Below are 22,796 nucleotides of genomic sequence, written 5' to 3' on the forward strand. Positions count from 1 at the left end.
CCAGCTCACAAAGCAGGAGACGGCCAGTACAATCTCCCCCATGAACAGAACAACTTCTCCCAGCCTTGATTAGAGCACTGCTCATGCTGGCTAGTTTTTTGGACATACAGAGCACATGCCAGGGTTCAGTAGAACAGGGAAACTTGTAAGGGTTTCTCAGGTTCACGGACAAATAGAGAGCAAGCAAGGAGAGGAAAAGAAAAAGGCAATATCAATTCCTTCAAGATTTCTGAATGTCCCAACAAAGGTCTGTCAGATTGCACAGGTGAATAGGCACATGCAGTCTGCTAAAACTTCTTCTGAAATAAGAAGCTGGAAGGACAACCCAGTATACAGCACAAGTATACATTGGTTGCAAGATGAGTAAAGTTTCTGCCTTGGAATCCTAATCATAAATGTGGGAGGTGCAAGGTTGTATTTTAAGTTTCACATTATGCAACATATTCAATGAATTTCAAGCATAAGGAAGTACATTCTTATGGACAGTGTCCAGCCCAGAGCGGAATGACTCAGGAGAGAAATCCCTTTGACAGACTAACAGTAAAGTAGTAGGGAAAGGAATCATCTTGTTCTCGTCTCCAGGGTATATATCATCTAAAAGGGCTTTTACTGTTACAACCAGAAGTCAAAATGGACTATCAAACATGCATACAGGCATATCACATACCTTGGATGCAGGATGCATCTAAATTTCCACAAACAACATGCTATAGAAGACATACCCCTGCCTTGCAAATCAAATTGTGCACCCCATTTGATTTCATCCCATTTGCTCTTTTCATATCTCTTGAAGCAGAAGGCTCAGAATTTCCTGTAGTCTCCAGAGATTTAGGGACAGGAGAGAATATTCCCTTAATTATCCTGTATCCCAGTTATATAAAATTGGCTTGTGACATATACAAAACTCCTGGCCTGATATCATTCACATGCTGTGTGGAATTCATTACATTCCTTATCCCACAGCCATTTAATCAGCAGTATTATCTGAATGAGATATTTACCCCACTGGGTGGTATGGATTAGGGCAGGAAAGCATGCCAGGAACAGCTTTGCCAAGGCCTATTTATAAAGACAGTGTAATTTTCTTTTCCTCTCCCTTTCCTTAGTAGAACCAGTTAGAGACCCAGCAACAGAGCAGGGTTTATTCTATGTCCTGTTTTTTGCAATAAATCTCTACTCCCGATGTGTTTTGATCCACAGCCAGTTTAATCTGCCTATTGACTGTTAAACTGTGTTTATTGTTTGCAGTGGATCTTTAAGAATTAAGCCTTTCTTTCTCCCTCTCTCAGATCCAGTTTGTATTTTTTTAAAAAAAAAAGGGGGGGGGGGATTTAGAGCTGGGCTAAGGGCCTGGAAGAGCCATTTTCTCCTCGAAGTAAAACTCTCATGGCATTAGCCCATCAGCTCTGCCCCCAGCCTGGCTGGTTGTGTCTACTTTGGAGAGAGAGTATAGTTCAGTCTCCTTGCTCAAACAGTCTTCAGATTCCTTGCTGAGATTGCAGATTGCAACCATCTATTGTTATTACTTATATTTCAGTCATGCCTTAACTGTTACTTGGATCCCAGATCACTAAAAGCTGGTTTTGTGCATATTGAGCGAGAGTTTCTGTTCCTAACATTGAAGGACTGTGTTCATCCCAACCTATAAAGTCCTCACTGATGCACAAGGAGTCTAAGCAGCAACTTCACAGCTGACTATCCAGAAGGAAAGGCTGTTCTAGCCTCTGCTAGGCTAGCCTTTGCTCGAGGCTAAATTGTAGCTGTAGAAGTATGCAGCACCTTTACTATTTTTCATTGGAGACTTGGATGACTATTCAAGTACCTGCAGTATGCTGTTTTAGATATGTCTCCATCCAGGATAGATGTCTAGAGCATGGCTAAGTTGCTGTCCTGAAAGTTCATTTACCTTCATATAAACACAAGGGAACAGTACGGTTTAATAGAGAGATGGAGAAACAGCTGGCTAGCCAACATGTGGGCCACAGGAGTAATGAACCCTGCTTTTTAATAGGTGAGTCTGCACCTGCACAAGACTTTCAGCTTCTGCACCAGCAACAGCTCCTGAGAGGGATAAATAATTAAGACAATAAGGCCGAGGTGGAAAACGGCTGCGATATTTGCTTTCCTTAAGAGCACATTAGGGACATGCATGAGATCAGACATGGTTGATTTCTCTCTAACTGAACTGCGATTGACCCCAGACGCCCTCTTAACTGAACACTCTGGTGAATCTACCCTCTGTAACCTGAAAAAGCACTGATCATTCTTTGGCTGTTCCTAAGACTTTGTGACAGTCTCCTTTGAAACACAGGGATGTTAAAAACTCATGATTCTGTGACTCCAAAGTACATGGACCATAACCCTTGTGTTGCACAACCATCCCACAACCTCCTGCTGTGCTTTCATGGCTATTCTCATTCTCAGATATCTGTCATTCATGATACAATGATGACCTGGCTCTGGGCCCTAGAAGAGCCTGATCACCATTGCACCAAACCATATGCAATTCTTCCTGATGTACTTCATTTTGGGGGAAAAGTGCAATTAGCCTTTAGTTGAAATGACCTCCTCCAACCTGAAAAATAGCATAGTTGACACATATTGACAGGCGAGTTAATGGCTCTTATTTCAAAGTCAGGCATTTTTGAGGAGAGTCAGGTTTTGGGAAGAAGGTCTCAGAGTACACAGGAGGTGCTTGCTGAAATGCACACTGGAATTATCCAAGTTTCTCCAGGAACAATAAACTGTGCTGTAAGCAAGAGACTTTGCTCAATTTGGAAACCAACTGGTACTCAATTCCTTCTTTGCCTTCTGTGAACTCAAGTTCAAATTTAACTTCTGACCCTCCTCCTGTTAAAGACTCCATCTGAGAAAAAGCACTCCAAAAGCCTGGGGGCTTTTCACTCCAGATCCTTTTGTGCAAAGCCACCAACACTGATCAGGTTTCACACCCATGAGAAACAGACTGGAAGATATTCAAGGACTCAGAAAAGCACTTAAGAGGACAGCTTGCTACAAAGGTGCAGTGTAGCTGGGAAACCATAAGATGAAGGCCCCTTGAAGACTGTTCATACTATTATAGCTTCTAGTATGTCTAAGTCTCGAGTAAAATTTCCTTGCTCTGGACAAATGCAGAAGACATGTACAAAGGAGTCAAGGATAAAGAAAAACAGACAAAAGGAAGCAGCAGGAAAGGCCCACAGCTACCAAGTATGGCCCAAATTAAGGGGAAACCCAGCAACTTACCCAGTTGTTTCCCAAGTAGAGAATTATAAGACCTAGTGTTTTTTATGGTCCTTTTCCATTAGTATATAACATACTTTCATTTTGGAAACTCTACTTTTATTCCCTATCCTCAGCAATGATTATTCATATGATGTTGGACAAGGAAATTAACCTCTTACTTTCTGCCTCAGTTTCCCCATCTCCTGAATAGAAAAATTATAAATAATTAGAATAAAAATAAGAAAGATACAGTCTTAGAAATAATAAACCAGAACTACATTTGCATAGCATCCATAGCATGGCATTTGCAAGTATCACTATATTGCTCATAGTAATGAAGAATATTCAAAATAATCAAACTCTACATCAAATGGAAGCAAAACAGAAAAATTGTGCCAGAGAATATGAATTTAATTTATGAATGTTGTGTCAGTATTTTAAAAAACTGAACACATGATCAGATGTTGAAAAGAATTTGGTAGTCAATATGATCTGTGAGATAAAGCAAATAATAATAACAATTAATAATAGCAATAATACTCTGGGTTAAAACACCAATTTCTAGCAAAATAAAAGAAAACATTTACATGAAGTTTTTATGATATTACTTCCACCAATATTCAAAGTACCAAAGAGCCTCCTTAGATAATAACTACCTGGAATTTTCACTATCAGGTGAAATGTGTGGTGGGGTAATAGTTTCATTTCTCTACTAGGAGGATGTTTACAGGTAGAAAGAAGAGGGAGAAGGAAATCATTTTTTGTTTAAGATTTACATGATGGTCACATCAGCCACTAACACTCCATTAATTGCAGATTCTTTTCTTTGGAGGTTTTCACAACACTTTTACTATATTCAGTTCCAAATGCATCCCAGTGACTTCTAGGCTTTAATCAACAAGAGTTTGATGTATGTAGACAGATACAGAGATGGGACAGTGACCATAAAGCTATCGCATGGGTGTAATGACAATATTTCCTTGCTTGCCTACAAATGGCCAAGAAAAGAATTTCCTCAAACTTTGAATGCTTTTATAAATATGTAAATGGCCAAGTTGGCTTTAACCAACTGTTTCCAAGGCTAAAGCTGCTTATTCTGTTACCCCAAATGATAAACTGGGCACAGAGATGATTCATACTCTTTACTGCAGCTCATGGGCTATATTTGCTGAGAAAGTAATTGTAAACATCTGTCCTGCTGGGTCACTAACCGACAGATCCACAGTAATCTTCAGCTAAGAAGGTTTCCAAAAGTAAAATAGTGTTTGGGGAGTGAATAGGCTGACCGTCTGCTAGTGAGTCACAGCAGAGAAATGTAGTACAGGTATGAGCTCATAAAACCTTCAGTGACCTACAGAACATGGGTGTGGAAACGATATCAAGTAAAAGCCCCAGTGCCACATAAAGGCTGTCTGAATAGCACCAGCTAATTGCAAATCAGAGCTAGCCACTAAAAAGGGAAGTATCTTTCTGGAGTAACTTTGTGTGGAAATGAAATGAAATGCTGCAAGTTGCAAAGTTTAATAATCCACATACAAAAGAACCATGCGGGTACTGCTCCTACAGATAAAATGCAGGAAAGAAAAGATGACTTAGCTTTTAGGATGGAGTTTAGAATTTGGAAACTGAATAGATTACAGATCCTGGTTTTGCTCAATGATTTTCTCTCTAAGCCTAAGCAACTTCCTCTGATGTTGACAAAGTCAAAAAAAAAAAAAAAAAAAAAAAAAAAAAAAAAAAAAAGCTATTGGCCCTTTTCTAGCTGTCAGATACAACACTATTAAGGTCCACTATTATGGAGAGACTTGAGTACCAGAGTAGTATGACCAGAGAAGCTCTTTTACATTTAGCAATTCAGGTACTCAAAAGCTGAGTTAAAACTCCTGACTCTTGAGTTCCTGCTGGGCTAATATATAAGCACATATTATAAGCACATTCTCCCAAGTATATTGCCAATTACAGAGAATCTAACAGAGTGGCTTGGGTACCTAGCCAGCATAAACATGTATCATTCATATTATAAATGCACAACATTATACTATGAGACGCCGGGTAGAATTAGAAAGCCCAAATTAGCTTCATATATTGCTCTAGGAAGACTTTGACTGAGATCTTGAGTCCAGCTGTGATATCCATATTTTAATAGTGAGAATGAAACAATGCTTAACAAGAAGGATCTGAAATCTGGAAAATATGCTTTAAAGTGCAAGGAATACAGATTTCTTTCCATAAGATGTGACTTGATCCCGTAAGATACATAGGAGAACATGAGGAGTAAAGACTATATGAGAAGACTTCTTACTTCAGCTACCAGATTCACAGGGACATCTGTTCCTCTTCCTCCCTCTCCCCACTGCTTTGGACAATCTAGCCTAGATATGAAGCACCCTGGTTTTGTTTTCTGTTTTCCTAGCAAGAAAGGTCAAGCATGTCATAGCTACAAAGCGATGGATTCCCTACCACTTGAAACCACCACAGGGTTAGCTGCCTTTGTAACAAATGTTTCAACTTGTGTATTGCAAAACCATGGTAGATAAAGGAGGAGAAGGGAGTGAGGGTGTCAGAAAGGCAATCAAGGGTGGGGGGTTGTTATGCACTGAAATGTAATTACAATCTGAGGCCAAGAAAATCTTGCTCTTCTCCTCCCCATACCGCCTTCATCTCCAAGGTCAAGTATTCTCTGTCAAAATCTCTAGTGTGTTTGTGCTCAGGTTTTTCTGAGAGGCTTCACCACGTTATCACCAACAGATCTTTCACTCTTACTTTTATAGGGAGTCACAGAAATGACTGACTTCTAGAAGGAGGTTGTGACCTGAAGAACTTGAGAAACTCTATCCTTGTCAAGTCAAGAATTAGGGGCTAGACTGAGCCCTAACTCAACGAAATGCCATGAAATAAGTCATATAGATATTGCAACTAATATACTAACCTCATATTTAAGTATTCACATAACTATTTCAGAGGAGTAATCACTGAGACCAAATTGCTCAGATGATTAAGCAACTTGCAAAGTTGAAGCCTACTTGCTAATTTACTTTTTTTGAAAATTACATGCTCTATCTTGCAATCAGAGCAATGTGAAAACAAACAAAATTTTGCTAAATATAAATGGATCTAATAGAAAATACATTCTTCCCTTTTCTCTGAGTTCAGTGAAAGGATGGTGTAAAAACACACATATTCTAATTTAGTGCAAGTCTGTAGATTAACATTCCAGTCTGGCTTCTTGAGAAATAGATGTCTAAAACAAACCTGCCACAACCCTGGATTTGTTGTATTAAATGCAAATGGAATTGAGAGGCAAGTCATGTTCTGAGCATCATCCTCATGAGTGGCCAGTGGGTCCTCAACATCAGTAGCAAAAAAATGATCTCTGCAGATTTCTTTCAAAGAAAAGGTAGGGGGAGGGGCACGTTTTCTTCTTCTCTTTCTGTGTGTGTGCATGGTGGGGGGGCAGTAAGTGGTGTGGTCCTTTTTCTCTACAGGAAATTTCTTACAACCAAGATTGAGTCAAGTGATCTGAACAGAAACACTCTCTCCTATATGTGAAAATACAGTTCATTGTTTTCAACACATTGTGTATACCATGCCAGACAATACATGCAATGTCTCCTCTGTCTGTCTAGCATGGGCAGGAACCCTGCAAGACTGGATTCATGAAATTCTCTCTGTACTCCTATTGTTGCTGCAAAGGTCAATTTCTTGACTTCTCGGGGCCTCTGTGAAGCTGGAGTCCTCCAACAAAATATGAACCAAAGCAGAGGAAGGTTCTCCAAAGACTCTAACTAAGGAAGATGTAGAAATGGGGCAAATTGGGTTTTATCCCCTGTTATTGCTGACTAAATTGCTTGAACACAAGCAAAAGTATTAATGATCACCTCTCCCCTTCTGTGAAGGGCAATCTTTGTGCAGAGCACCCTTCTTCCTAGACAAATGTCTGGCTCTGGCAGTCCTCCATGAACTACCTCAGGGATCTTGCCACAGCTATGCCAGGACCACAGTAGGTCATGCAATTCAACCCCAACATGGCTCAAACTGGGGGAGGCAGCAACTTTCAAAGGCTTTTTCTTCTCTCCTTGAAGCTTCCCCTCCCCTGAGTGTCAGCTGAGAAAATTTTACATGCTGCTCTGTTATTCTTTTTGTGGAGGCTTAAAATAGCCTAAAGTGCCTGCATTCAAAGATGGTAAGAACACTGTAAGAGCTTGTTGAATATCTACCTCAAAGAACTAAAACAGCAGTTTAAATCAATTGCAAGTTTCAGCCTTTTCCAAAGGCCCCCCCCCCCTTATCCACCTTTCTAACATACAGTGCATCCTGTTCCTTAGTCTTCATCATTTTTAGCTTTTGAAGACAAGGATAGGGTGCCAGGCAAGGGAAGCTTGCTGCTTCTGCAAATAGACAGCTGACACTTTCAGAGAGAGACATGGATGCGCAGAAAGCCAGTAACATTTATTGTAGTTTCTGCATTAGCATCCTGGATATTGCCCGAGGTTTGGCAAAGAGTCACACCCAGGGTAGGCAACAACAACAGATTTGCTTCTTCCTCTGCTGAAATAGATACAACAATGATCCCTGTGTTTCCCAATCTGCTGAGCTTTTTGCATAGTTCCTTGAGGAACCTGTGGCCCTCACATGCACATGCTGCACATCTGTGAGGGAATGCGCTGAAGCTGTTGCCAGCAGGCTGGGAAAATGGGCAAAGCCAGTATTGTCCCCTGAGCTGCTGCTTCATTTCCAGTGATCTGTTCTTTTGAGTGCCAGGAGACTTCCTGACTGCTCATCTTCTAAGCCTATAAAAACCTGACAGTGCGAAGATAGACAGAGTGATTTCATTATAGCAGCACACAGAGCAATTTTTAGCTTCATCCAGCAAATTGCAGGGGGGGGGGAATTAGTAAGAATATCACATGACTCCCCCTACTCAGAGTTCCAGTGTCTGGACATCCTAATGATACACTAGTGTGAGAGTTCAGACCTGCTTTTTTCTCCCCAATGCCTCACTGAACTGATATAGCAAAGCCGTTCTCCCTGGCCCTTGCTGTAAATTGTACCCATTCCCTTCCTTTCCCAGTAAGGCATGTAAAATGAATGCTAACTCATCCCTTTCTCTTCATATGTTGTGACCCGGTGGGAGAGCAGCATTGAGCTGATGCCAAAAACTACAAGCTAGCTGCTGAGTGAATTTGCTTGTAAAACTTAACAGCACATTATCTCTGTGGTATTTACTATTAAATGTGTGACTCTCCAGGTAAACTTGGACTGAATCCAGGCCCTTTATCTTCTGTGCTGGAGGTAATTTTCAAAGAAGGGCTGTCAGAGTGTCAACCCCTCACTGTCAGTCTTTAAAGTGTGGGATGGAGACAAGGCAGGGAGAGGTTTGGTGCAACAGGAATGCTTGGCAGGTAGAAGAAAGGTTCCCATATACCAAAGCAAGCATCATGAATATTTGCATTTCTCTTTTCAGCAGAACTGGGCTATAGGAAGAGGGAGAGCAGATTAATATATTTGTCCTGAGTAGATGTTTCAATCTATAGTCTTTATTTAAAACCTGAGTAGGACATGCAGGTGCCTGCCAATGTCCTTTGCCCCACTGCATAATCTCACCATGCCAGATGCATGGTTTACTGCATGCTGGGAAAGATGATATGAAAGGTCTGTCTTTGGGTCATTCTCACATCAGATTCCTAAATGCCAAAATGTCAACCATGAAGAATCGTCTAACTTTACTCCTCAGGGACAAGAAGAAATATCAATAGAGAACAATGACTAAGACAGGGTATCTGACACCGAGGAGCACTGAGAACTGCCCAGTAAAACTCCTTTCTGAGAAATTAAATAACATTCTGCCAATGAAAAGGAATATGACCACTGAAATGGGGTTTAAAACTGAGGAGGGAATCAGCCAATTACAAGCACCTTGGAAACATCCGATTGGAGCAAGCAAAACTGACGGGGAAATTTCTTTTTGCCTAGGGAAATTTGACCGCAACCTTTAATAATGTCCTCACATTTCACAAGTCCTAACAACAACAACTTGTGTTCATATAATGCCTTTCATCGTGAAGGAACCCAAAGCGCTTTGCAAGTGACTTAGAAAACTATATAACAATATTCATCCTCTCATCCCCCTTGAGGCTGAAAACTGACTGCAATTGGCAAGGTTTCCCTTTTGGTTTCCAATGTTCCATGACTATTTTTCTAGGCCATTGATGTTACTTCTTTGTTTTGTTTTAATAGCAAATTTGATAGTATGGGGGGAAAAAAAAGTCAGCTCTTTTCTAAGGACAGCTGCATGAATATAATCAATTTTGGAGGTCAAGAAAGAAAAAGAGAAGTTTCATGTCACCCCAACACAAAAATTTCAGTTTTGCTTTCTGAAGGGGGAGGGAGAATTCCACAAAATTCAACCTGAATAAAACACAGAATGTTTGATTTGCTGTGAAATAAAAACTAAGTATTTTCTGAAGACTGATGTTGACTCAGTTGTAAAGTAAAACAGATTTAAATTGGCAAGTGGAAATGAAACATTTTGACTTTTCAAAAGGAATTTTTCTTTTGGACAGAAGTTTGAGAAAATAAGGAAATCCATCTCACCTGGTGTTTTTCTTTGCCAAGAATTCACAGTAATGCCTAGGAACAACATGAGAAGAGGACAAGCACCACTCGTTCTTGCTGTCTTCTCTTCACTGTCCACCTGAACTAAAGGTAGCAACTTTAAGAGTATAGGGTGGATTTTTTTTTATCCCCTGAATTCATTCAATTTAACTTACCCTGGAGCTGAAAATTTAATTATCTACAGCATCCTCTGGCTATAGGTTATGCAGTTTCTGCACCATCTGCAATAGTCCCTTCTTGTGATTGTTTGAGTTTGCTTCTTGGTCACCTACTAGAAGCACGATGCTTCCACAATAGCAAACATCCTCATGGGGCGAGTGGGTATGATACCCACATTTTCTCCTCTAACCTACCAAGGGGACCAGTGAAAATGGCATCTTTAAGGTATATTTCTCTGAAGAATTGATAAGAGCTGAAAGGACTTATCAGATCACCAGATACTGAGTTCAAGAGATTGCTTCCTCATTCTTCTGAATAGATCAGATGAAAGGTAACTGACCTATAAAATGGAAATGGAAAGGAAAATTCTGCCCCAATTCCTCCTTAAAAAAAAAAAAAGAGAGAGAGAGAGAGAGTTAAATTCAGAGGTGTTGAGAAACACATTGAGCAGAGTGCAAAGAAAAAATGGCTCATTCATCCAGCCCTTACAAGCAGCTGGACTTGAGCTGAATGGGCTTTTGCTGTGTTCTTTGTGTAATGTAATGTATATTATAAAAATGTTATTCGAAGGCCAAATTTAGGCATAGCAGGAGGAGAAGAGGGGGAAAAAAAATCTTGAAACCTTGAAAGATAAATCGATTTCTTTGGGAATGAGATTTTAAGTCTCCCCTTGTGCTTTTCTCTGAAGTGTTGGATCTTTTCCTCTGCTGATTGGGCAGTTTAGAGCAGCAGAAAAAAAACTTAGTTCTTCTAAGTGCAATAGTCTCTTGCATCCTTTCCTGAAGTCCTTCTGCTCAAACATAGTGGGAGAGAGCAAGGTAATGGAAGAGATTCTCCACAAAAAAAAAGGTCTTTCACTCTCTGACTTTGTTCGTGTTTTATATTGATACAGAATTCTTGAGAAGAAATTTAGTTTAAAGGGGGGGGGCACCAACATGAAACATAGCTGAGAACAAAGAAAGAAAACACGCATTGATACTGCACAGAATGCTATAAAACAATCAAGGGGCTTTTTAACCTCAGTCTCAACTCTTTTGCCACAAGCCAGATGTAGAGATGAAGGAAGATTAAAGCTTCAAATGGCCAGTGTAAGACACCTTCCCTTGTTTTCACAGATGACAACTATTCACTAGGTGAATCAGCAACTGTGGTTAGAGGTTTAAACATAAACCTCAGATACTGGGCACCCACTGGAAAAAAAAAATCAAAATGCAGAAGTAAGAGATACAGCAAATGGTAAAATGAAACTCAAGTTTTCTGGAAGTATTTACCTGAATAGGTAAATGATTTATCTAAAATAACAATCACACAATTAATTATTCTGGCTACTAAACATAGTTGTGAATCTAACTTTCCCCAATGCCCTGGATTTTGAAAACAGTAAGCCTACCATGTACCAACATAAGCCTAGTCTTGTTACAAACTGCAGTTATCCAGAACCTCTCTTTCTCTTAAGCTTTTGTCTTGGTAATCAATAGGGCTTGGTAAGTGTTTCAGATTGACTTGTTAATTGGGTTAAGTTTGTCTTTTTTGAATTTTTGTGACTCGAGAAAGAACAGGTCATCATTTTTTCCCCCTGAAATTCAGCATAAGGGCCTTAGATGCATCACCTGACTTAACAAGTCCTGTCTCTGCAAATGCAGAAGCTATTTGATAACTCTTCTGCTCAATGGAAACGACAGCTCTTCCACTTTATAGGTTCCCACACAACACAGGCTGCAGAATTCTCCCAATGCAAAACAAACTGGAGGTCTGTACAAAAAAACGGAAAGCTACACCTCACAGTGTCACAGAAGTTAACGAAAATCACGAAGGACAACACACATGTCCTGCTCTAAAAAGGAGTTTGCCATGTGATACTAGAAAATGGACCTTATCTCATGCTGCAAAGGAACACAAAGAAAAATTTTACCTTGGAGAAAACTCCTCTCTATCTCCTATCCTTCAACTTGGTTAACTCTAGGCCTATGAGCCAGATACACCCAAAATACAACTATACTAATAAACTCAAATTTTCACAGGAGCATTCCTAGCATGAAAACCAACTGGCTTTGAACAATCCACTTCTAACTTCTCACAGACCCCCAGAACAGGCTAACTACTGAAAACTGCCTCCTGGAAAGGGTCTCTGGAGCAGTCTCTGAACCACATTTAGAAAATAGTTTAGACAGCATTAGCAGACATGGACAAAATCATGTCATGGACCATTCTAATAGCTGAACATTATACACAATCGCATTCCAGTGTCTGAAAATATTTCCAACCACTCTTTCCCTTTCTATTTTCTTATTATGCACCTCAGTATAGGACCTCCCCACTCACCCACTGAAATCTGCTCAATACCAGTACCTGAGCTCTGAAGTCTAGACTATTATAATTCAGGACATAGGTTATGTTGCAACCCTTGTGTGTGGCCCATAGAATTAGCCACCAAATGTAAACATAGGTAATCATAACAAATTTGTACTCAGAGGCTACTCTGCAATATTGGTGTAAAATTTCATTGGCCTGTAAAACATTTCTCAGTAAGTAAAATTAATGCCTTTGAATATGCACAGGAAGCAGAGACCAAACACAGTTGAAGCAACTTCAACAGCTAAGTCATTCAGGCATCTCTCTGTAGTAAACACTGACCAGTTCCGCATGATCTGACCAACATAAATACTTAACCTGGCTCATACGAGGCAGAAATGGGTTTGGCATTCCACATATCGTTATCAGTCCCTTGCTCCATAAGACTGCAGCAAAGCTACTTTCAGACTCTGTGCTGCAGGCCATACACCTCACTCCTTTTTGAGGACAATGAAGTTTTTGGGTCAGAAACAGACTTTCAGTACATACAGCAAGTAAAAAAAGAGAATCCAGGTCTTTGCTCAGAGAGTCTAAAAATTGTCACAATACCAATAGCAACAATTGTTAAAATGTGTGAAGGTTTCAGGGTGGAAGTTCCTGAGAAATGAAGCAAATAGTCTGATGAATGCCTAATTGAAATAAATGGCATCTAATTCCTTCCAGGTGTATGTCCTTCATCATTAAACCCTTCTCCTGCCAGCAGCCCTGGGTCTTCCCTTTCTGCCTTCTATTTGCAACCTCCCACTGTCTCTTCACAATATCCCATTTCCCTGAAGCCCACCACACCTTGAAGTTCACTCAAGTCTGCTAGCTCTCTTCCATATATGTATTCTGCCCACATTCTCCAATTAGCAATGGGGAAAAAGACAATCTGTTATGGATGATTCTGAGCTAAGTATGTGCTAAGTGGCCAGTTAACAGGAAAAAAAAAAAAAAAAAACTGCTGAGCTGATATTGTAACCCCCTTTCTTCCTTCCCCCCCCCCCCCCCCCCGTAGTGGGAGCACTAATTAGGGTCTCAGCTCTGCGTAGCAAGTAATTTTCACTAAACTTGATGGAACTTTAATGAGTTAAAAAATAGTGAGAACTATAGGTAAACAGACAGCCAAACAGACTATAAGGATGAAAGACTTGTTTCCTCTGGATTATTTATTTCAAATTTACTTGAATTTTTAAATAGGATTTTATTTGTCAGAAATTCAGCAAGTAAATAAAGAGGTGGTAAGGGGAAAAACAAGTATTATATATTGTTCACCAAGTGTCCAAACAGCATATGTATGCTTGTGTGCATTCACATCCAAAGGAGGACACCGTTCTCACAGCTGGTGTTAACCACATGTTAAATGAAAAATTGTCGATGCACTGAAAAAAACCTTTCAACTGTCCATTCGCTTTCTCTCTGCCCTGTTGGCACCTCTATTTTCAGTTAGCTCTGAGCGCAGCCTCCTCCCATTACATCTTCCTGGTTATCAATTACAGATGGAACCTCATTAATTTTCTGGAAATAAAAAAATATTTTGGATACACTGAAAAGGCTCCCAAAAGAGATGACACACAAGTGAAAATCACCTTGTAGAAGACAGACCACTGGGGTTTGCTATGACAGCTTTCAAATGTCCAGGCCAGACAGATGGGTTGTTTAACCAAGCTATACTTTCCTGTGCTGAAATAGGCCTTTGCTGGTAATGGTACATAACTTCATTAAGTGTATTTTTCTTGGCTGGGGCCATGGAGAAGAATGCTTTCTCTTTCTCTCTCTCTCATTTTTTTTCCAACCCCTGCCACCATTGTCAAAGATTAATAAAGTGCTGCAATTAGAAAGCTTGAAGGAAAATTATAAAATGATCTGAGCATCAAATCAATGTATATTCTTTCCAGGGATGAAAAAAAGTCTATAGTCCGTTCTGAAAAGGTTGACATGGCTTAGTTTATAGTCAAAGGAGCATAGAAAAATACAGCTGTTGAAGCTTCAGAAAGATCATTCAGTTTATCGCCTCAAACTTTACAGAAATTATTCCAACAGATTTTTATCAAGGCTAGCAAAAATTTATAAAACCATTGTTCCTAGGCATACATACAACACCTATGGCAGTATAAGTACAAACAGGCTGTTTTCCATCCCTTACATGTTGTCTGTATGGGCTCCACTCACCTTGCTCTAGGGTGATAGACATCTTGGTTTGACCAAGAGTCACAGAGAACATCTACTGAAAGTGTATCAGAAGGAAAATCTTCAGGAGGCTCTTTGTGATTTTTTTTCTCTAATCAACTGGTTCTTCCTACGCACCATGAAAAAAGAGATAAGCACCCTAATCTTAACTCAGACTTCTGTGTCAGGCCTAGGGACACTGTTTCACAATAGTGTCATATTGGCCCTGGTGTGATTACCTTTTCCTGTAAACCACCACAGCGCAGAATTACCCACTTCCTAAAGAAAGCCCAAATTGCTTGCCACATGTCTGTCCCAAAGATGCTTGTATTCACATGACTGGTAGTGTAGCCTCAATTTCACTGGGAACAGGAATGTCGAATTAAAAGATAGTTGTTCACATAAAAGACGACGGCTCAATGCACACTTTTTTTTCATTCTTTCTTCTGAAATGTGTGTTTCATTGCTTATGCATCAAAGCCTAGGATCTGGGCTTCTGAAAATGGAGGGGCATTAGAAACAAGCAGCTTTGTGCCTAAAGTTTAAAACATACTCTTGAGTTAAATTCCTGACTATGAACTAGACTCCTTCTGTACCCTGGGAAAGTTATTGAACTCACTGTGAATTTATCTGTTTCTCAGTTGCAAACTAGAGGTAATAAATATTGATATGACAAGTTCTTAGATGCTTGAGTCCCAAGACCTTTAGCATTGGGGCTGTCTCTTATGAGGTTGTATATAAAAACTGACAGAATAATCAGTACGGTGATTCTAATGTAAACACCTAAAGTTACAATAAATTTTCTTTTAAATATGAAGAGAAGCATTGCTTTGTAAATCCAGCTCTGGAAGACATTCATAGATCTGGCTTTGCCTGGGCTTCAGTCTGCAGTCTTGCTGATGCTCTATAGCTTGTGAACCAGACCAAAGTTCTTCATGGCCATTCAGGAGATGCCAAATTATCCCCCAAATCACTAGCTAACTACCCCTTGTGCAACAGTACACTCACTGATTTTAACAGTGGTTGTAAGGCTGCTGAACAGAGAATACCTGCCAAGGTGCTGCCTAGAAAGATCTTTATTCTGTATCAAAAAATCCTTTCTGAAATAAAATCTTTTCAAGGTGATGGTAAAGTGCCACTTTAAATTTGGCACCTTAAATTCTGTAGATTTCAATCTGCTAAGTTACAGATATAAGCCAAGTCAGCTTCAGAAGGTGGATTTTGAGAGATTTAGCTCTGCCTAGCTCCTCTTACACAATTTTTCCCTGTAATTAACCAAGGAAAAGTGATACACTTACAATCCAGCTGACACTGCAGTAAAATACACTTAAAGCCCCCAGACTTTCTTCAGCAGAAGGCTGCAAGAACAGTTATGAATTCAGCAGCATTCAGTCTACTCATCTAGGCATTTCCAATTTAATTTAAATTTATTTAGATCTAGAAGTCCTGGCCTCCATCCTCAGGACATTTCAGTACTTGATTACACATAAGGAATTGTTTCTAAACGCCTCAGATGTTGTACTCAATACCAGTTCCTGAGGAAGCTACTCCAGAGAATCATAGAAAAGCAAGAGTTCTTGCTAATGAGGTTTGTACATTCTCATAAATTAATTTCATGCAAAAATAAAGACTAATTGTGAAAATATGACTGGAAAAATGAATGGTAATAAAAGTGAAAGAAAGGCAACACAAACCAAAACAAAAACTTCCTTTGCACGGGTCCAGAAACCAAGCAGCCTTGGGAAACCTTAATAATAAATATATGTTGTTTTCAAAGACCTCTAAGATGGTATGGAGGGAGAGAGAATTTACTTAGCTTAGCCCAGAGGAAAAAAAAAACTCTAAGTCAATATACCTTAAGGCAATAAGCCTGTCATAGTAACAACAACAACAACCTGCATCCCGATGAGCCCAGCTGATCTCATCATTTTTGCTTAGAATGAATGTGTGGCTGTACACTAGGCTAGTACAAAAAATATTCAATAGGAACGCCAAATATAAAGATTCATTTTCCAAGACCTCTACAAATTTCTTCAGCTCTGCTTGAAGACAAATTTAATTGGGTGAGCTTGATCTGGGATCCCAGGTAGAATACAGCAGTGCACAGACAATAGTCATCAATTTAGTATAGCAGAAGAGGGGAAAATAACACCTCAGTGTACAACACGCTCTACAGTTCATCATGTTGCCAAAATTATCATTTAGTTTATGCACAAGAACTACCACTGCTCTCCTTCTCTGAGGCTGGAAGAGCTTTGTAATAAAGGCTGGAGCTTGCTGATATGGGAAGCATATGCTGCTAATGACAAACAGAAGTTATTCCCATACACAGTACAACAATGGTGTGATGACCACTGAATAAGAACCTCAGTTTGCCTTCACCTTTTTTAAGCCTATCTCAAGACCATAAAACAACTTGCAGCCCTTTGTAGGACTGAATAACCCCCTCTCTCCTCCATGACAAATTTGGATAGTACTGTGTCTGTTCTTATGTCTAGCTCAAATGAGCTTATCATCTTCCTGTGCCTCTTCCCTCTCATCTGCACACAAGACAAGCGACACCATAAATCACAGTCTTTGAAAAATGTGTTGTTATTTCCTGACAAAGAGCACTGTAGAGGACTTCAATAATGTCATGAAAACCTCATGGCTTTCTGTAGCAGTCTAGTAGCAGGCATTGCTTAAATGTACGCTCAGCTGGAACCTGTTTGCTATAGAGCAGACTCGCACAGGGTGATCAGTTGTGCTTCATACAAAAGAGCTGTTTATTAGGTCTGGTTGTAATTCTCTATCACAACTGTTTGTAGTTCCATCTGTGAGAAAATGGAGGATTTACCTCAATGGAAAACTGGATTGTGAAAGAGTTATTTGCTTTCTGCAGAAAATTCCAACTTTTGTCCATGACTGCAAGCCTACCATACGGACATTTTCAGTGGACAGCCACAGCTTCCAATCAAAACAAAATATTTCCACATTCCTTAAATAAAGCATTTCATTTCATTGGCTTTATTAAATACTCAACTACTGCCTTTACAGCTGCCCTAATGTCTTGTGACAATTATGGTTTGAGAGCTTCATGGCCCCTCTCCCCATCTGGTTAGACTGTCCATGTAGGCCCAGTGCACCCGTGGCTAGGGTTTTGTCAAGAAAAAGGGGTGCGGCACAGCCTGAGAGAGACAAGCCAATACTGTCACGCTCCCGAGATGTTGCAGCTCGTTGCTCTATGTAAACGACTGGAAGGGTGAAAGGGAAACTGATGCTGAAAGCAAGAGGAAAAACAATGCTTCTGGCAGGATGTTCACAACTCTACAGTCCAAATAGCTCCTCTATATTTTGACAAACATCAAGCTTGTGGCACTTACCGTTGGTGGGTGCTGCTTTATTTCCACGCACTCCTGATTAGATGCTAATAAAAGGAGTGATGACATGTTTGTCTTTATTGAATGGTTTGATTAGGGTCTCTTTTACCATAGCACTACCACAAGGAGAAAGTGGGATATGCTGATGTTTTGACTCAGTTTTACAGGTTCAGAAAGTCCAACACAAGGTAGAAAGGTTTTTTTCTGTGAAAGCAAAAATCTTCTCCCTACCTCAAAAAACAAAAAACAAAAAAACAAAAAAAGAAAAACCCACTTTTTTGAAGCAATTCGGATGATTTTTGGCTCAACCACTTGTTCCATTTGGAAGCCATATTGCAGTGTGAGCAAGGAAACAGCCAATAAACAGGGGCTCTGGTGTTTGCTTTTCTGGAAGTCCTAGGCAAAACTCACAGCTAAAGCACTTCATTCAAGATCCCAGAAACATCTGCTTTCTTTTCAAAGCTGGTGTATTTTTTATTTTATTTTAGCTCCTTTCCCCCTCTTGTGCCTATGCATCTTTGTGCGTTGGATGCTGGGAGGGAGTTGAGGAAGAGCTCTCAACTATATAGGCAGAGCAGAGCAAAACTGAGCTCTGCAGTGCACAGATAATTATGCCTGGCACCTGCAGGCTGGGGCAGTAACCCTTATGTTTCTTTCACACTCTGTTGATGGATGGCGTGCTGGGGGTGTGAGGTCTGTTTTCCTTTTCCCATCGCTGTCCAAGTGCTGGAACTGCAGGATGGGCATTTGAAAGCTCAGTCCCTCTTACCAGATGCTGCCTTTCTTTTGGGAGGATAGGGGGTGGGAAGGGAGGCTATGTCAGCATGTGATTTCAAATTGAAGAGCCCCGACACCAGTTCAGAGTGGAATGCAGCTTTCAGACAGTCTCCAAAGACTTTTGCATAACCTGACCTGGCAAAGACCAATTGCAAGTTTAAGATTAAGAACATTTTAGGAGCCTGAAGAGATCTGTTGTGCTCTCCCAGTTTACTGAGCTGTCGTCAGAGTTTTTAAGTCATTATGGGAGAGTGCCTATTAATATGCATTTATATCTCGACACATATGAGTATCTAGACACAGTGTCTAAAAATCTGGATTATGGTGAAGGTTCCCTCACCATCAGTTTGAAATCAAGAATGAACTGACACTTGAAGTGTATTTTATATGGTTGTTGTAGTTCAAACAAGAATTATTACAGAGATTAATTAATTTCAGAGAGCCCCTTGACTTTTGCTGTGCAAAACATACAGATTATGTAATCAATCACAAAGGCCTCTTCTGACTTCACACTTTACAAAACTAAGGAAATACATATTTTTATAAATATACATACATACACGTGTGTGTGTGTACATGTATAGGTAAATGCCTTATGTGTGAAACTACATATATTTTGAGAGATTATTTGAGATTATCTTCCCAAATATAAATGACTAATTAATCTAGTCTTAGAAAACAATGACATTAACGCAACTCAGAGGGACATTTTGTGTACAAATAAATAAGATTTGCTATAAATAACAGAGAAGAGATGAGTATTTGAAAGGAATAAATATAAACAGCAGTTTGTACTAAACATGAAGGAACAAAAGATCTGCTCCTAGGTCCTGCCCATCTCATGTCAAACCCAGCTATGATGCTGGCAACTCACTTTAATCCAAACATTAAGAGCAGCATCCATACTGCACTCCATAATTACATTCAGTGCACTCGAGACACCATGTATTTGTCACGCTGAGTGATTAACTTCTCTGTTGGATTGTTTCTGGGCTTCTCTTGAGCAAAAGGCCATGATATTATTTGATGGATTCTGATTTGTAGAAATGATCCAATATGCTGGAAGCAGGTTCACTACATTTAGTCTTTCACCCCAGCCTAAATAAGGTTTTGAACTCAGATTTCAAGAGTTTCAATATTGTCATTATTGTTTCTCAAAATACATTTGGAGAGGAAAAAAGCAAGAATTTCCACAGAGTAATTTTTATGTTTGGTCTATGTTTTGCATTTTTTTCAGAAAAAAGTCAAGTCTTAATGTTTTAAAATTATAAACACTTACATGCATGTGTATAAATCTCATATACTTTTTATATATATATATTATATATATATATATATATATAATTTTAATAACTGTTTTTTCCTCCTAACCAGACCAACTAAAAGTATAAGCTTATTTACCAATCTCAAAAGCACATTCTTCATTTTATTTTTTTCTCAGCAAGTAAGTAAAGCAGATTCACATGATTTTATGGAAGAGGCACATCAGGAAGGCAAAGAGAGAGAGAAATTTTACAGGCCACTAAAACAGTGATTTCAAACAAAAATGTGGAACCTCTTCTCAGATGGAAAGAAGGTACATTCACTGGAAATGTTAATTGGCTAAATTCAACATTCAAACAATTAAATACAGTGTTGATAATAAATAAATAAATGAAAGCAAAACCAGGATATATTGCTTTGGGGAAACTTGGGCTATACTCAAAAGAACCTGAATAGAAAACTTATGTGGTACAAAAAGCAAAATGTCAGGGTAGAATCTCAGTACACCATATCTCCAGCAAAGTGCCCTTATGTTAGTGCTGCTCATCTTCAGATGCAGTCACCAATGTGAAGCTCCACTCCATTTCAGGGCTAGGAAACCCAAAGGATATATGCCATTATTAGATTAGAGATGAGCACAGCTCCCTGAACAGCACATGTGAGCTCCTGTTCCACACAAGGGCCCAAAACTGGAAGGGTGAATGTAGGAGATCTGCTAAAGCTGTGTGTCTGAACGTGCAGCCTTGGATTTCCCTCTGGTCTGAAGCCCCTCGAGTGGTAGGAAAGATGAAGACCAATTCTTTGAGGGGTTGTTTTGCCATGGTTTTCATCTAGAGGTTATATCTGGAGAACAAAGACTAGCTTTAATAGTTGGTTTACAATCAATCCTTAGGACATTTTATTAACTCCCACCCCTCCCTGCTAGAAACCTGGTGTTTATAGAATTATTTTCTTGGTAAAATATTTGCTGCTTTTGGATTATAATTATAGCTGGTCAGAAACCAGAATTTCCTTTCTTTGGGATATTCTGGCATTTGAAAGAGGAGAGATTTTATTCCAAATTGGAACAGAAAGCCAATATTGTGAAATTTCTTATGAAAAAACACACTAAAAATTTAACAGGGGATCATTGAAAGATTTCATCGTCATAATATCAAGGTGTGCTGTCTAGTAAATGAAAACATGTTTCAATGAGTTAAAAAAATGTGTTTCAGATGAATCATTTTATTCATCTAAAATTTTCAGATTATGCTCAAATAATAATAATTTTTTAAAAACTTACATAGATGCTTTATACAAATAAAGTGATGGAGAACAACAAAATTAAGAGCAGTTATCAAACTGTCATTTACAATACCCCAAAAGTAAAAATAATCTTTTTCTTATGGCAATTTTCTTTATGAGAGGTCATTTCCCCCAGATTGAGCAGAATGCAAAAGTTATATCTTTCTTGTTGTCTCAAGACTAGTCTCAAGGCACACCATCTTTTGCCAAGTGGAAAGGACATAAGAAACTTGAGGTTGTTAGGGAGGGAGCAGAAGAAAGGAACATCTGGAAAAGAGGACACCATTCCACAGGAAATCTGATTTCAATATTCAGCTGCTCATGCAAGAACTTATTATTTCTGAAGATATTGGCTTAGGAAGAGAAGCACTGACTGGGATGTTCTGCTCCTCTAAGCAGCAATGAAGAGGGTAAGAACAATTTTTAAGATTAACACCTGAAGCTGGTATGTCAGTAAAGCTGGAAGATTGAAGGAGACCTGGAAACTGAATCAATGCAACCTTGGGCAGGAAACTTAACCTTTGTGATGAGACTGTCTTGTGGTCTGGTAAGCTCTAGCCAGTTTAAGCATCCTTTGGAGGTAAATGAGACACTCAAGGCTTTTATAGGTCCCCAGGGATTAACATCAAGTATAGATCCCAGTTGTTTCCGAGGAGTGGGGAATATCTTGTCAGAATATAACTAGATGAAAAAGCTGGTCCTGAGCTTTTGTGCACATTAGATTCTGATTGCAGTGTGGGTAAGGCTGACATTATCCATTGGTTTCACCTGCTGCAGTTTCTCTAATTACTAATGCCAAGAAAGTACCTAACACTTCCTTTGTGAGACCACACTGGACAGCAAATCATGATGTTGTAAGTTTGTCCCCAACTATAATTCTCGGTTCCTGTAGGTATACCTCTAGCAAGAACCCACTTCTGTATGGAGATATGCTTTGCTGCTTTGTGCCAACAGACCTGTGGTGCTACTCTACACAGTCCAGTCCTATACAGATTTGAAGATCAATAGCATTGCTCCTTCTCCTGCTTGCTGGTGTAGTTGATGTCAGAAGAATCATTGCAGGTACGTACCTACCAATTCAAAAGCAAGATGAAATTTTGCTTTAGAAAAATAAATCCTACTACAAGACTTTAACTTTCTTGCAGCAATGCCTCTGAAGGCATATGATAAATGGAGGCAGTAGGGCTCAGGGGAGGGTGAAGGGTTTTAGACCGATGATGTTGCCTTGTTCATTGCTTAATAAGCTAGTAAAGGAGAACAAAGCTGTTTCTTTCCCTTTCAGGTTACCCCTTTTTTCCCCGGCACCAGCCCCAGTGCTTTTGGACAAGGGCAGCATGCCTCATCACGAGCTGGAAGAGACAGCAGAAACTGGCAAAGTTTGCACAGGAGAAGCTCAAAACACTCAGCCACAATCACTGTTCCTTGTGCACTGGATGCTGTATTCACACATATTGGAGAAAAACTTTCTGCTGGGAAGCCATCAAAAATCAAAGTATAAGAGAAAAAAAGAGTAACTTAAAGATTGCTTCAGGTCAGTATCTGAACTGAGACCAGACTCCTCCACATTTTACTCACTGGACAATGCTTCCAAGCCCCACCTCAGTGTCCTGTGTA

The sequence above is a fragment of the Rhea pennata genome, chromosome 6 (genome assembly GCF_028389875.1).
Source record: "Rhea pennata isolate bPtePen1 chromosome 6, bPtePen1.pri, whole genome shotgun sequence".
In the NCBI taxonomy this organism is placed as follows: Eukaryota; Metazoa; Chordata; class Aves; order Rheiformes; family Rheidae; genus Rhea; species Rhea pennata.